Raw genomic sequence first — 15,785 nt, 5'->3', positions numbered from 1 at the left:
AATTATTAACTCAGCAATTAAGACTATCCCTATTCTAGAAGTTGTACACATGAACTAAGAAATGCCCAAGAAAATGTTTAATCAGCCATCTTGATTTTTCAAGGCAATCTCAAATTTGCCATTGCTGAGTCATCTCTTTGACCATAAGCCTTGTTTTTGATTCAGAAAAAACATATGTTGACATAAAGTGTTTACACTTAAGGGGAAGAGTTAAGGTACATTCTAGGGAAAGGTCAGTGAATGTCTACCCAGGTGTGAAAACTGGAATAGAAGAAAATCAAAATAATTCATTTTATGGAGAAAGAAGCAGAGGCCCAGAGAGGACAAATGGCCTACCCAAGTTTACACATCTGGGTGGCAGAACCAACACCAGTAACCAAGTCTCCTGATTCCAAGTTCAAAGCTTTTCTACTTTATCCATTCTTTCAAATTACTAAACAGGGCTATACTAAGTGAAAAGAGCCAGACACAAAAGATTACATATTGTATGATTCCGTTAACATCAAATTTCTAGAAACGGCAAAACTATAGAGACAAAACACAGACGAGGGGTTGCCTGGAGCTGGGGGTAGGAACACAGGTTGGGCAAACGGGCAAAAGGGAGCTTTCTGTAAGGTGAAAGTGTTCTAAAATTGGATTGTGATAACTGTTGTACAGCTGTATAAATTTATGAAAACTTGTGAATTTTATGGTATATAAATTATACTTCAATAAAGCTATCCAAAAAATTACTATGAAATAACTCAGATTTTAGCTTTACATCTGTGAAGTTCTCAAAAAATTTTATGTCAAAAAGCATCACTAAAACACGAAGAAAACAGCCTTTTTTCCAAACTTCAGACCCTTTCCCTTCAGAATTTCCAAAAGTTAGGTACCGTACTTTCTAACCTTACATTTGCCATGGAAAGAGAAAGTGACAGGTACTATGCAAATATACACAGAAGAAATGTGCACGATTCTTGTGAAAATACTTTAGTTATTGATCACTATTTCCTTTTAGGTAGGATTCTGCATGGCTCTAAGTGAACCTCTGTAGACAGTTATAGAATAGAGGATGTGCTCTTTTATCTGTTATCTGACAAACTGCTCCAGAACAGAATTCTTTGGTGATTTCATTTTCACCATTATAATTTGTGCCATTATAAGCACTAATAAGAGTCCTTTCATTAAGAGGAACCATTCCTAATTGCATATTAGCAAGTTTCTTTAGTTTATTATTTGTACATCCTTATTAGGTATACATCTCTTCAGCCTACTCAGCACAACGAGCATAGTCTTCACTTACTTACAAATTAAAAATAACATTACATCACTCATTCTATGAATGCTTTACATCTATAAGTATCAAGCTGATACTTCTACTGTTTGGACCTTAAAAATAAACAGTTTTAATTAGTGAAGGCCCAGATGTCTGTAATCACGTCAGAGGAAGCAGTCAGGATTACTCAGTAAACCTACATTTCTCATGGCTGAGGCTCATTTTACCAATGCTAAGGAAAGACCTTTTGGCCCAAAAGCTTCAATTACCACCCTCCTAAACCCTAGAGTTTCACTAAACTTTCTAAAAGAGAAAGAAAGGGGGTTACAGTCAAGATGGCAGTGGAGGAGGACTCAGAGTTTGCATCTCCCCACAACTAGGGCACCTGCCAGATGCTGGTGGGGGACCTCAACACCCAAGGAGATGGGACAAACCCCCAAGCGACTGGGTAGGACATGGGGGGACTGAGGGGGGAGGAGAAGTGTGGGCCGGACAGGACCGGTGCCCCTGAGGGGTGGCTGGGAGGGGGGAGGGGTTCTAACACCTAGAAGGACCCTCAGGGGCTTGGAGGATCAGGGTGAGCGTGCCTATCATTTCCCCCGCCCAATCAGCCCCAGGAAGCCTGCGGGGCTCCCAGGCCGGGTCCTCCGCCCTCCAAGGCCCCCCTCTGGGCCACGTTGGTCCTAGGGGTGTAGGAGGGAGGCAGGAGAAGAAGAGGAGAGGTGGATTAGGGAGGGGCCCTCCAGGATCAGAGGATCAGGGGAAGTGTGGATGGCATTTCCCCTGACCACTCGGGCCCCAGGAAGCCTGCTGGGCTCCGGGGCCTTGTCCCCTCCATACTCTGGGGCCCCCTCCGGCCTCGTGGGTTCTAGGGGCATGGGCGGGAGGGAGGAAGGGGGAAGAGTAGGAGAGGCGGACAGGGGGACCCTCCAGGGCCGGGGGATCAGGGGAAGTGCTGCAGGCATTCCCCCCAGCCACTCGGCCCCGGGAAGCCTGTTGGGCTTCTGGGTCTGGTCCCCTGCCTCTCAGGACCCCTCCGGCCACATGGGTCTTAGGAGCATAGGAGGAAGGGAGGGGGGGAAGAAGAAGAGAGGCCAATGGGGGGGTGCCCTCCAGATCGGAGGATCAGGGGGGAACACACCTAGCATTTCCCCGCCCACTTGGGCCCAGTGAGCTGCTGGGGTCCTGGACCTGGTCCTTTGCCCTCCAAGGCCAAAGGCACTCCTGGGTCCCTCCTGCTGCCTTGAGCCTAAGCCCCATCCCCCACATCCCCCAGAGCCTTTTCGGGCCCTGTGGGTCCTAAGCATAGGCCCCGCCCACTGCCTAAACCTCACCCCTGCCTAAGCCCCACCACCCACAGTCAAGGTCTTTTCTGGCTTTTTTTTTTTTCTCCTCTTGTTTACTATTATGGCTCTGTCTTACCTTCCAGTTATTGGTTCACCTATATTTTTATTTTTTCATTCTTTCTAACATATCTGTTACTTTTCTAACCTTATTTTATTTTTTACTCTTTGTTATTGTTCTGCTCCTTTTTTTTCGTTCCTTTCTTCTTTTTTTTTTTTTCTTGCCACCCCACGTGGCTTGCGGGATCTTGGTTCATGAGCCAGGGGTCAGGCCGGAGCTCCTCCGATGGGAGCTCCAAGTCCGAACCACTGGACTAACAGAGAACCTCAGACCCTAGGGAATAGTCATCGGAGTGAGGTCTCCCAGAAGTCCTCACCTCAGCACCAAGACCCAGCTCCACCCAACAGCCTAGGAACTGCAGTGCTGGAAGCCTCAGGCCAAACAACCAGTAAAACAGGAACACAACCCCACCCACCAAAAAAAATGAGACAGCAAAATAACGGAGCAAGGTAAAAACCTACAAGACCAAATAAGTGAAAAGGAAATAGGCAATCTACCCGAAAAAGAATTCAGAGTAATGATAGTAAAGATGATCCAGAATCTCGGAAATAGAATGGAGGCACAGATTGAGAAAATACAAGAAATGTTTAACAAAGATCTAGAAGAACTAAAGAACAAACAAACAGAGATGAACAGCACAATAACGGAAATGAAAAATACACGAGAAGGAATCAATAACAGAATAACTGAGGCAGAAAACGAGTAAGTGAGCTGGAAGACAGAATGGTGGAAATAACTGCTGAGGAGCAGAATAAAGAAAAAAGAATGAAAAGAATTGAAGACAATCTCAGAGACCTCTGAGACAACACTAAATGCACCAACATTCGAATTATACGGGTCCCAGAAAAAGAGAAAAAGAAAGGATCTGAGAAAATATTTGAAGAGATTATAGTGGAAAACTTCCCCTAACATGGGAAAGGAAACAGTCACCCAAGCCCAGGAAACGCAGAGAGTCCCACACAGGATAAACCCTAGGAGAAACACACCAAGACACATATTAATCAAACTAAGAAAAATTAAGTTCAAAGAAAAAATATTAAAAGCAGCAAAGGAAAAGCAAAAAATAACATAGAAAGGAATCCCCATAGGGTGATCAGCTGATTTTTCAGCAAAAACTCTGCAGGCCAGAAGGGAGTGGGAGGATACACTTAAAGTGATGAAAGAGAAAAACCCACAAGCAAGATTACTCTACCCAGCAAGGATCTCATTCAGATTCAACAGAGAAATCAAAAGCTTTACAGACAAGCAAAAGCAAAGAGAATTCAGCACCACCAAACCAGCTTTCAGCAAATGCTAAAGGAACTTCTTTAGGCAGGAAACACAAGAGAAGAAAAAGACCCACAAAAACAAACCCAAAACAATTTAAAAAATGGTAATAGGAATATACATATCAATAATAACCTTCAATGTAAATGGATTAAATGCTCCAACCAAAAGACACAGACTGGCTGAATGGATACAAAAACAAGACCCATATACATGCTGTCTACAAGAGACCCACTTCAGACCTAGGGACACATACAGAATGAAAGTGAAGGGATGGAGAAAGATATTCCATGCAAATGGAAATCAAAAGAAAGCTGGAGTAGCTTTCTTTTACTCGTATCAGATAAAATAGACTTTAAAATAAAGACTTTTACAAGAGATAAGGAAGGACACTGCAAAATGATCAAGGAATCAATCCAAGAAGATGTAACAATTATAAATATTTATGCATCCAACACAGGAGTACCTCGATACATAAGGCAAATGCTAACAACCATAAAAGGGGAAATCAACAGTAACACAGTAATAGTAGGGGACTTTAATACCCCACTTACACCAATGGACAGATCATCCAAACAGAAAATAAATAAGGAAACACAAGCTTTAAATGACACAACAGACCAAACAGATTTAATATTTATAGGACATTCCACCCAAAAGTGGCAGAATACACTTTCTTCTCAAGTGCACACAGAACATTCTCCAGGATAGACCACATCTTGGGTCACAAATCAAGCCTCAGAAAATTTAAGAAAATTGAAATCGTATCAAGCATCTTTTCTGAACACAATGCTATGAGACTGGAAATCAATTACAGGAAAAAAAAACCTGTAAAAAACACAAATACGTGGAGGCTAAATAGTGCACTACTAAATAACCAAGAGATCGCTGAAGAAATCAAAGAAGAAATAAAACAATGCATACAAACAATGACAATGAAAACACGATGACCCAAAACCTGTGGGACACAGCAAAAGCAGTTCTAAGAGGGAAGTTTATGGCAATTCAATCTCACCTCAAGAAACAAGAAAAATCTCAAATAAACAATCTAACCTTACACCTAAAGGAACTAGAGAAGGAAGAACAAAGAAAACCCAAGTCAGTAGAAGGAAAGAAATCATAAAGATCAGAGCAGAAATAAATGAAATAGAAACGAAGAAAACAATAGCAAAGATCAATAAAACTAAAAGTTGGTTCTTTGAGAAGATAAACAAAACTGATAAACATTTAGCCAGACTCATCACGAAAAAAAGGGAGAGTACGCAAATCAATAAAATCAGACATGAAAAAGGAGAAATCACAAGTGACACCGCAGAAATACAAAGGATTATAAGAGACTACTACAAACAACTATATGCCAATAAAATGGACAACCACAAAGAAATGGACAAATTCTTGGAAAGGTACAATTTTCCAAGACTGAACCAGGAAGAATTAGAAAATATAAACAGACCTATCAAAAGTAATGAAATTGAAACTGTAATTAAAAATCTTCCAACAAACAAAAGTCCAGGACCAAATGGCTTCACAGGCGAATTCTATCAAACATTTAGAGACAAGCTAACACCTATCCTTCTCAAACTCTTCCAAAAAAGTGCAGAGGGAGGAACACTCCAAAATTCTTTCTACGAAGCCATCATCACCCTGATACCAAAACCAGAAAAAGATATCACAAAAAAAGAAAATTATAGACAAATATCACTCATGAACGTAGATGCAAAAATCCTGAACAAAATACTAGCAAACAGAATCCGACAACATATTAAAAGGATCATACACCATGATCAAGTGGGATTTATCCCAGGAACGCAAGGATTCATCAATATACACAAATCAATCAATGTGAAACACCATATTAACAAATTAAGGAATAAAAACCATATGATCATCTCAATAGACTCACAAAAAGCTTTTGACAAAATTCAACACCCATTTATGATAAAAACTCTCCAGAAAATGGGCGTAGAGAGAACCTACCTCAACATAATAAAGGCCATATATGACAAACCCACAGGAAACATCATACTTAATGGTGAAAAACTGAAAGCACTTCCTCTAAGATCAAGAACAAGACAAGGATGTCCACTCTCGCCACTCTTACTCAACATAGTTTTGGAAGTCCTAGCGACAGTAATCAGAGAAGAAAAAGAAATAAAAGGAACACAAATTGGAAAAGAAGAAGTAAAACTGTCACTGTTTGCAGATGATATGATACTATACATAGAAAATCCTAAAGATGCCACCAGAAAACTACCAGAATTAATCAATGAATTTGGTAAGGTTGTAGGATACAAAATTAATGCACAGAAATCTCTGGCATTCCTATACACTAACAATGAAAAATCAGAAGGAGAAATTAAGGAAACAATCCCATTTACCATCACAAAAAAAGAATAAAATACCTAGGAATAAACCTACCTAAGGAGGCAAAAGACTTGTACTCAGAAAACTATAAAACACTGATGAAAGAAATCAAAGATGACATAAACAGATGGAGAAATATACCATGTTCTTGGACTGGAAGAATCAGTATTGTGAAAAAGAGTATACTACCCAAAGCAATCTACAGGTTCAATGCAATCCCCATCAAATTACCAATGGCAGTTTGTACAGATTTAGAACAAAAAATGTTACAATTTGTATGGAAACACAAAAGACCCTGAATAGCCAAAGCATTCTTGAGAAAGAAAAATGGAGCTGGAGGAATCAGGGTCTCCGACTTCAAACTATACTACAAAGCTACAGTAATCAACACAGTATGGTGCTGGCACAAAAACAGAAATATAGATCAATGGTACAGGATAGAAAGCCCAGAGATAAATCCAAGCACATATGGTTACCTAATTTATGACAAAGGAGGCAAGAACATACAGTGGAGAAAAGACAGCCCCTTCAATAAGTGGTGCTGGGAAAACTAGACAGCTACATGTAAAAGAATGAAATTAGAACACTCCCTAACACCATACACAAAAATAAACTCAAAATGGATTAAAGACCTAAATGTAAGACCGGACACTATAAATCTCTTAGAGGAAAAACACTCTTTGACATAAACCACTGCAAGATCTTTTTTGACCCACCTCCTAGAGTAATGGAAGTAAAAACAAAAATAAACAAATGGGACCTAATGAAACTTAAAAGCTTTTGCACAGCAAAGGAAATCATAAACAAGACAAAAAGACAACCCTCAGAATGGGAGAAAATGTTTGCAAACAAAGCAACAGACAAAGGATTTATCTCCAAAATATACAAACAGCTCATGCAGCTCAATATCAAAAAAACAAAAAACCCAATTAAAAAATGGGCGGAAGACCTAAATAGACATTTCTCCAAAGAAGACATACAGATGGCCAAGATGCATATGAAAAGAAGCTCAACTTCACTAATTATTAGAGAAATGTAAATCAAAACTACAATGAGGTATCACCTCACACCAGGTAGAATGGCCATCATCAAAAAATCTACAAACAATAAATGCTGGAGAGGGTGTGGAGAAAAGGGAACCCTTCTGCATTGTTGGTGGGACTGTAAATTGATACAGCCACTATGGAGAACAGTATGGAGGTTCCTTAAAAAACTAAAAATAGACCATATGACCCAGCAATCCCACTACTTGGCATATACCCTGAGAAAACCGTAATTCAAAAGGACACATGCACCCCAGTGTTCACTGCAGCACTATTTACAATAGCCGGAACATGGAGACAGCCTAAAAGTCCAATGATAGATGAATGGATAAAGAAGATGTGGTACATATATATACAATGGAATATTACTCAGCCATAAAAAGAAACGAAATTGGGTCATTTTAGAGATGTGGTTGGACTTAGAGTCTGTCATACAGAGTGAAGTAAGCCAGAAAGAGAAAAACAAATATCGTACATTAACACATATACGTGGAATCTTGAAAAATGGTACAGATGAACCTATTTGTAGGGCAGGAATAGAGCAGTAGAGAACGGACATGTGGACACAGGGTGGGCAAGGGGAGGGTGGGATGAATTGGGAAATTAGGTTTGACATAAATACACTACCATGTGTAAAACAGATAGCTAGTGGGAACCTGCTTGTATAGCACAGGGAGCTCAGCTCAGTGCTCTGTGACAACCTAGGTGGGTGGGATGGGGGGGATGGGAAGGAGGTCCAAGGGGGAGGGGATATAGGTATACAAATAGCTGATTCACTTCATTGTACAACAGAAACTAACACAACCTTTTAAAGCAATTTTACTCCAATAAAAAAACAAAAAATATATATATACACACACACATATACAATAAATAAATAAATAAGAAAGAAATATCTGAAACTTATAAAAAGAAAACAAAATATTTAGCCTGGCTTAAGCTGTAATTTTAAAGAACAGATTTTCTCAAAATTACAATCTTTTGCCATTTGGTAACTGACTGAATTAAGTAGTTATTCACAAAACTCAAGACACACAAAAAATAACAATCTCTACTGAATACATCTCTTTCAGGTATAAGTACAATTCCATGTGTTAAAGAAATCGAATCAGTCAGATCTCTAATGATTAGGGCCCTAATTATCAAACATACACTTTCTCCTTGTGAACTTTCCACAATAACTGGCTTAAATCTGCTAAAACTACTGCCATGAATGGAGAACACTGCTGTTCATTTTAGTTTCAGAGCTGGTTCTCTTCAGTGGACACAGGTTTTTATTGTTTGGGACTGGTTTTTTTTTTTTTTTTTACATTATGTTATTGCAATGAGGGACACGAAGAAGGTGAAGAGATATTCTAAAAACAATTCCTTGTATTCAGAAACTCCATAGATGAAGACTCCATAGATGAAGACAGAAATAACAGAGGAGGCATGAGACTGCATTCCAAGAACCTGGAAGAAGGGATTACCATATACGAAACAGTAAGTAGAACAATAATGTGACTGATACAGGACCCTTAACAATGAACCAACATCTCCCATACCCCTTTTTATACGGAGTTACAAAATCATTTTTAATAAATAATATTGAACCCCACATCAACTGAATTTCTTCAAGTCTCTTGCCTACTGCTGCAAAAGAAAATGAAATCATTATAATAAACTTATTGTAACATAAAAGCTAATGTTGTACTAGGAAATGTTCTATGAACTCTAAGGAAAAAAAAACCCTACAAAGATGGTAAACTCCCACATTTTCCACCACTGTTGGGAGAGGAAAGACAACAAACAGGGAGAAGAAGGAAGTGGACGGAGAGGAAAAAACTAAAGAAGAAATCTCCCTCAGCTCCAAATAAGGCAGGCTCATCAACCAGTACACCCCCTCTCTCAACCCCCCTCCCTTCACTGACTGTCCCAAAGCTACAAACTATATTTTTCCACCTTTACTACTTTATCAAGATATTACAACAAATTATATTTTAAAAATTATACAAGTGATTTTAGAAACTAGATTATGGAATGTTAAGTTATTTAATAACATTGGTATGCTTTTACAGTTTGATGGTTTGTAAATATCATTTTTTTTACTACAGGCAAATTTACTCTGGCTCTAGGTATTAATGGCATATTAAATGGCATTTATCTCATCTAAGGGATATAATGTAAATAACCAGCCATAAATTAGTATAAATTTAAAACTCATTCATGGTTCATTAACAGTCTTAAATGAATATTTACAGACACAAAACAGGTTCATTTTAGTTGTATATTTGAGGTAAATCAACTAGAACAATCTCCCATTTTCACTTTACTTTTGTTCATTTATAATCAAAGTTACAGCATTTAAAGTTCGTATCATGTAATGCTTCTCATAACTCAGATTGTAAAATAAACATGAGCTTAATTTCCCATTTACATCTAAGATTAGTATCAACACTTTATTATTTATTTTGTAATGTGAACTTTATTTACACTAACCAGTCATAGAGGCTGTGACAAGTAGAAATGCTAAGTCTGATCTTCTTAACATAAATGTTAAGTCACGTTTACTCAGTTTATCCCTGAATCAGTTGAATTAAAAAAAAACCCAAGTTCTAAGATATAAAAAATATAGGGAGCATTTCAGTAGTGATCTTCGAAGTTTTATTCCAGTGCTTTAATGAAGAGGTTATACTACAGACCAGTGCAAAAGAGAACGGCAAAGGCAAGTTTGAACTACATCTGTACTAGCCTTATACTGATATAATTTGTCAATTTTTTAAAAAACTTAAAATTCAAAACACATTTCCCCTTCGCATGTCATTTTCTCACAAAAAAACTATCACAAAATATATTTTTTAAAAGTAGTAAATGAGTGTGGTATTGGGTTTTAGCAAATAAAGTCTATTTTTTTAAAAAGTAAATGAAATTAACCCTATAGCTCTACTTTCTGTAAAGAGTATGAATAACTCTTAGATTGAAATACATGGCATAAACCCCTTGGGCCCTTATGTGCTCTTCTTCCATTAAAAGGAAAATCTACAGTATTGTATAGTCTAAGCTATATGTTTAGAATATTGTACAGATTGCTATAAAGTCATTTAATCAAGGAAGAAAAAGCTATGCCAAGTGAATGATATGATTCATTTTATTGGTTTGATTCCTAATTATTCCAAGGAGAAAACTGTGGGATGATGGAGGGTGGCTGGAGAAGGGGAGATGTAGGCAGAAGAGTAGAATGTAGAGAGAAAGGAAGGTTGAGACTTGAGACTAATCTGTTTATATATATATGTACATATATATATATATACACACATATATATACATATATATATATATCTTAAATGCATACACATCCCCATATAACATTCTTCTGTTTGGAATTTTAAAAGGGTTTTTTTAAAAAAATCAGTTGTAAACATCTCTTACTTATAAACATGTTTTTCTCATTATAACAAACTACAATTTAATAACAATTCGAACTGCAAAACCATATACTATTTGGTACAGAAATATAAGCCAGAGAATCATCAAGAGGAGAACAAAGGGAAATCTTGTAGCAGTCCTCTAAATCCTACACCTACTATACTACTGTTGACTGCAGAAGACTGGAAGTTGATGTTTCATCTGAAAAGTACCAATAGGACCAGTACTGAAGCAGAGTAGAAAATTACTATAAAAGCAATACTTCTGGTTTCAGAGTTGTTTAGAATCTTAGTTTTGTTTTATTTTTAAGTAAAGAAACTTATTTACATGTTTATTTTTATATTTACTCTTATGATTATGAAATGAAAACACTTTCTTCTGCTTTTATAAACGTGCTATAATATGAAATGGGTGTGTTCACCATTTAATTAAACCAAGAGATTTACTAAAATGTACTTTACAGTAAATCAAAAATAATCATTAAAGAAATGAAAAAAGATATATAAAAATATTCTAGAATGTCTTATAAAACTGATTAATTTACAGCATTAACCCCTTAAATATAGTAAACACCTCACTATTCTGTATCTTACAGATATTTTAATTTTTTTCAAAGAATCTATTTTTTATTTAGCAGCACTGAAATTCTATTTACACAATGAAGAGCAATGGCGAACAACCAACCAAACCACTACCCTCAGAAAATGAAATATTCTATTGATTTTAATATACACACTATCAATTCTACCCTTGAATTTGAAGAATATGTGAACTGTGAGAAGTAAAATCAAAATCGAACTGATTACAGTTCAGAAACCTAAATAAAGTGCCATAGATCAAAAAATAACTGCTTCATATTCAAAGGCACAAGTTCAACTTCACAAATCCTCTGGACTCACTGCATTATACTGCAGGAGAGAGAGGTTAAGAAGTGACCTTGGGATCCTGCTCTCCAGATGTCTGAAGGACCCATTTCTTTATTAAAAGTATCTCTACTTTTGATAAATACCTAGCTTACTACACACTTGATGTCTTGGCTCTTATAAGACTCTACTTGAAGCTCTTTTGAAATTTTAGGACTGTAGATATTATAAAGAAAAAATTTAAGAAGATGCAACATGCACAAAGGGTCAACATATACTCCTTCCTTTCTGATGCAATGCACAAGAAGGTTAAGAAACTACTATCATACACCTTTAAGTTTGGGGGCATATTTTCAGAGATTTTAAATGAGAAATTCAATAAACGTTACACATTTACTTCCCATTATTTCAGATCATGAAAGAAATTTTTAACTAATTTGTAATATACTATATATATATATATATATGCTCCACAAATAACTATCTACAGATATACATCCATATAAAAATTCCCTTATTCTTTTAACTAAAAATTAAGTTTATGTTTCTTCTGGTCATAAAAATCCATTTGGGGTGTTTTAAAAGTTCAAACATATATTAAGCCATGCTTTGCTTTGGCACTAGCTCCCCCTCCAGACCAACCTACTGATATAACTGCACTTAAAAAAATAAACAAGTAAAAACACAAGTTTTTCCAAGCCACTAGCAATTTCAAAATTCACCACTTTTAAAGACACTCCAATTCCTTAAAATAACTAGTTAAAATTTGTAACCAAACACTGCAGAATGTAATCAGAGGTACCGTTTTTTCAATTCCATATGTCTCAAATAAAACTGACTTGTAGGAAAACAACTTCAAGTGACTTTCAATTTAAGAACATCCTAAAATACAATCTATATAATGCTATATTTTATGGAAATTATTTTGAATCACTAGCCTAATAAACCACAACATACTCTTCATGTTAACTCACTACTTGATCAAAGACACATTCTGCATGTTTCTGCAATCTATGCAACTTTCATTCCAGCTGTTCAGCAATTCAAGAATTCTCAGTTTATAAAGCAGGAAGAGGAAAATTCATGCCTCCAAACCATCCTTCTATGTTCCTTAAATCCTATTCATTTCTAAGTCCCTGCATTTTTACATACTAAGCTGTAAAATCACAATTTCAAATGTTTGAATTCCCACCCTATCCCTACTATTGTAGTAGTTATAAATCAAGTAACTAAGACTTTCTATATACATTTTACGGTATATTTCACAAGGTTAGCAATGTATGCAGCCTTATTATACGGCACAGGATTTTAGGTTAATTTTAAGTTATTTTGAAGAAGAGAGAATACAGCTTATACTTCAGTAAAACTCTATAGTGCTGCAAATTTCTCTCCTAAAATGTTTCTTATATGATGCACCCTTTAAAAGAAGTATGCATAAAGACAAAATTTAATCAAGAAAATAAATATGCACTTAACCCCAAGAATAACAGGGGGAAAAGAAACTATAATTAAACCTTGCCTGCAGTTTCTAAAGAGAGCCAAGCCAAAGTTCAATCAGTTACTTGTGATGAGTTTAATTGTAAACTGATAGAAAACTTTTGTCGAAATTTGGTCTGCGTTCCCTTGAGGTTTGGGGTTTCTTTAGGAGATTCTGGCTTTCCCAGGTCCACTTTCTTTAGTTGGCTTAAGTCAACTGTAAATTAATTCAAACATGGCAAGAAGAAACAACACCTCTCCCTGCCTCTATCCAAGGCCTCAATCAAAAGTCTAATATACAGCAAAACGCTAAAGCTCACCAGGGATAAATTTTAACCATGACACTGCCATTTAACTTAAGAAATACACTGCGTCTCCGACGTTGTGTGTGGCTGAGGATTGCAAACCCCGCTGTGAGAGAAAAACAGGTGCTGCACACGACAGCCCACTCACTCTTGCAGGACAAACCTTTAACTAATAAATAGGGACTCATTTAACCTTCCCAAATAAGTTTAGATACTCTAAAGTCGCAAACTCATCATTTCCACATCAAACGGGGGTGCAGCGGCACTCACACCGTGCACTGCCCTGGCACTGGCCCCTCGCCTGGAGCGGATCTTTGCACGGGTCCACTCCCCGATTTCCAACCGGAGAACCCCTCACGAAAGCCCCTAACGCACAGGCATGCTCTTCCCCACTGTCTGTGACAACATGGAGCGAGTTGCTGGCGAAAGGGTAGGTAGGTGTAGAGGAGAGAAGAGGGACACCTCCCACCCCCGCCCCCATCCCTTCTCCTCTCCTCGGCTTCGGCCCCTTCCCTAACCAAGGATGCTTGACGCCGAGGGCAGCCGCCGCGCCGCTCCACGTCCCGGCCGGGGCGGCAGGCGCCCCTAGCCCCCTGCCCGCGCCCCCCGGGCAGCGCAAAGGCACCCACCAGAGGGTCCCGGGGGCTCCCTCCCCACTTTCCCCGGAGCCGCTGGATAAGCAGCAGCAGTGGCAGCAACAGGCCCGGGGGTTGCCTGGGGAAAAAGAGCAGCGACGGCCGTCAGGCACCTCCCCGGAGCCTCCTGAGATCCCGCGCTTGCCCAGCCCCAGACCCCGAGACGTGCGGGGCCCGGCTCCCAAACGCCCCCTTACCCGAGGCGGGAGCACAGGCGGTCTCCGCCGTTCCCCAGTCGCCGCCGCCGCCGCCGCTACAGCCCTCAGCCGCAGCTGCCCCGCGTTGGGGTAGTGGGAGGGGTGGCTGGGTGGAGGATGCTATTCCCGACTGAAGGGAGAGGAAGAAACGGAAACAGGAACCGCCGCCGCCGCCGCTGCTTAACGGAGCCTTCGGCGCCACTGACTGAGGGAAAGCGCGAGGCGGCGCGAGCCAAGCAGTCGCTGACAGCGCGAGACCGAGCGCGAGCCGGGTCCCGGGTGCGCGACCCCGAGCAACGCCGGCCCCATTCCGCAAGAAAAGGAAGCGGACGGGTCGGCCGGGGGCTGGGAAGGGGCGGCGGCGGGCGGGGGCCTGGAGCGTAGGGAACCCGGCTACTCCGGTCGGCCGGAGATAACACGCGCACGCGCCGGAGCGGCTCTGACAACGAGCGCAGGCGGGGAAGCCTCGGCTAGAGCAAGCGTGCGCGCGCGAATGGGGGCGCGCGCCCCTCAGCGTTCCAGGCTTCTAGGAGAAGGCGCGCATGCGCTGGCCGCTGCCACCTACGGGGACCCCGGCATGTGCCAGGGCTTCTCCCTGCCCCCTTCTCGCCGCGCCCGTTGATAACGTAGCCGCAGCATCCACCGCCCGGCTGAGTTGCGGGCTACAGCGGGACCCGGAGACTTCCAGCAGGGCAGCAGCTGTGCGCGCGGGCGCCGGCTCCGACACGAGCGTAGGCCGCCCTCTACCGCCTGAAGGCCGGAGGCTAAAGGGGGCGCGAGTGAAGCCGGGCTCTCCACTCCCGGGAGCGCCACCTCCGGGGAATGCCGTATTCTCTACCGCCGGCAAACGGACCGGCCCGTGCCAGTTCTGCCCGCGGCCCTAAGGAGCACTGGTATTGGAGATGTGGAACAGGCTCCTTGCTACTTTTCAGGAGTGATCGCTGCTGCTCAGCCCCTGCAGCCCAGGTCTGGCCGCTCCGCTGCAGCTTGCAGCACGATCATAGAATGGCATCGCAGCCACATGCGACTAGCGAAGCCCTGTTTTATCTTGTGAGAGCTGGTCTTCCACATTCGCCCCGACAGAAAGACCTACCCCACCCCCACCCCCCCCGCCACGAGGGCCCGAGTTCGGTGCCTGGCCTCTCCCCCGACCCACGGCTGCAACAGCCCCTCCGAAGCGGAAGTTTATTCAGTACGGAAAAGAGAACATGGGGCGGGGAGGGGAGAGGGTTTTTCCCTAGGATGCTTCCTACCCGCTCGGACTCGGGAAATTCCTGGCGCCCGCGATGCAGAGCAGTGGGCCGAAGAGCTAGACCAGTCTAGCCCAGAGGGCGAGCTGAGCTGGAGGACCTGAGCGCGCAGCCCAGGCACACAAAGTAGTCGCGGGCCGAGGCGGGGGTGCCATGGAGGCCAATCAGAGCCGCGAGCCGCGTGAGTGGAGTGCGAGCCGGCCAATCAGAGGGTGGGAGGATGAGCTTCCCGTACCGAACTCTTCCCTGTAGCCTGCGGACCCAGATCCCAAGCCTGGAGTGCAATACCTCGGGAAAGGAAATGGTGCCCTAAAGACAA

The 15,785-nt window shown here is 41.1% G+C and overlaps 1 protein-coding gene across 3 annotated transcripts in view; it reads right to left on the bottom strand.

Moving 5' to 3' along the window:
- The window catches only part of FUT8 (fucosyltransferase 8), a 318,044-nt gene extending 302,503 nt beyond the window's left edge, over positions 1-15,541 (bottom strand). For 2 of the 3 annotated variants that reach the window (XM_061182669.1, XM_061182671.1), the window contains exon 1: positions 14,217-14,678. The gene's annotated coding sequence lies outside the window, so the exon portion shown is untranslated. Of the gene's footprint in view, positions 1-14,216; positions 14,679-15,469 lie in introns of those variants that run through there. The other variant, XM_061182670.1, reaches the window with a different exon arrangement.
- Positions 15,542-15,785: the final 244 nt, after the last annotated feature.

The sequence above is a fragment of the Eubalaena glacialis genome, chromosome 2, assembly GCF_028564815.1.
Source record: "Eubalaena glacialis isolate mEubGla1 chromosome 2, mEubGla1.1.hap2.+ XY, whole genome shotgun sequence".
Classification (NCBI taxonomy): Eukaryota; Metazoa; Chordata; class Mammalia; order Artiodactyla; family Balaenidae; genus Eubalaena; species Eubalaena glacialis.
The sequence above is the reverse complement of the archived record's forward strand: the minus strand, read 5'-3'. Positions and strand labels throughout refer to the sequence as shown.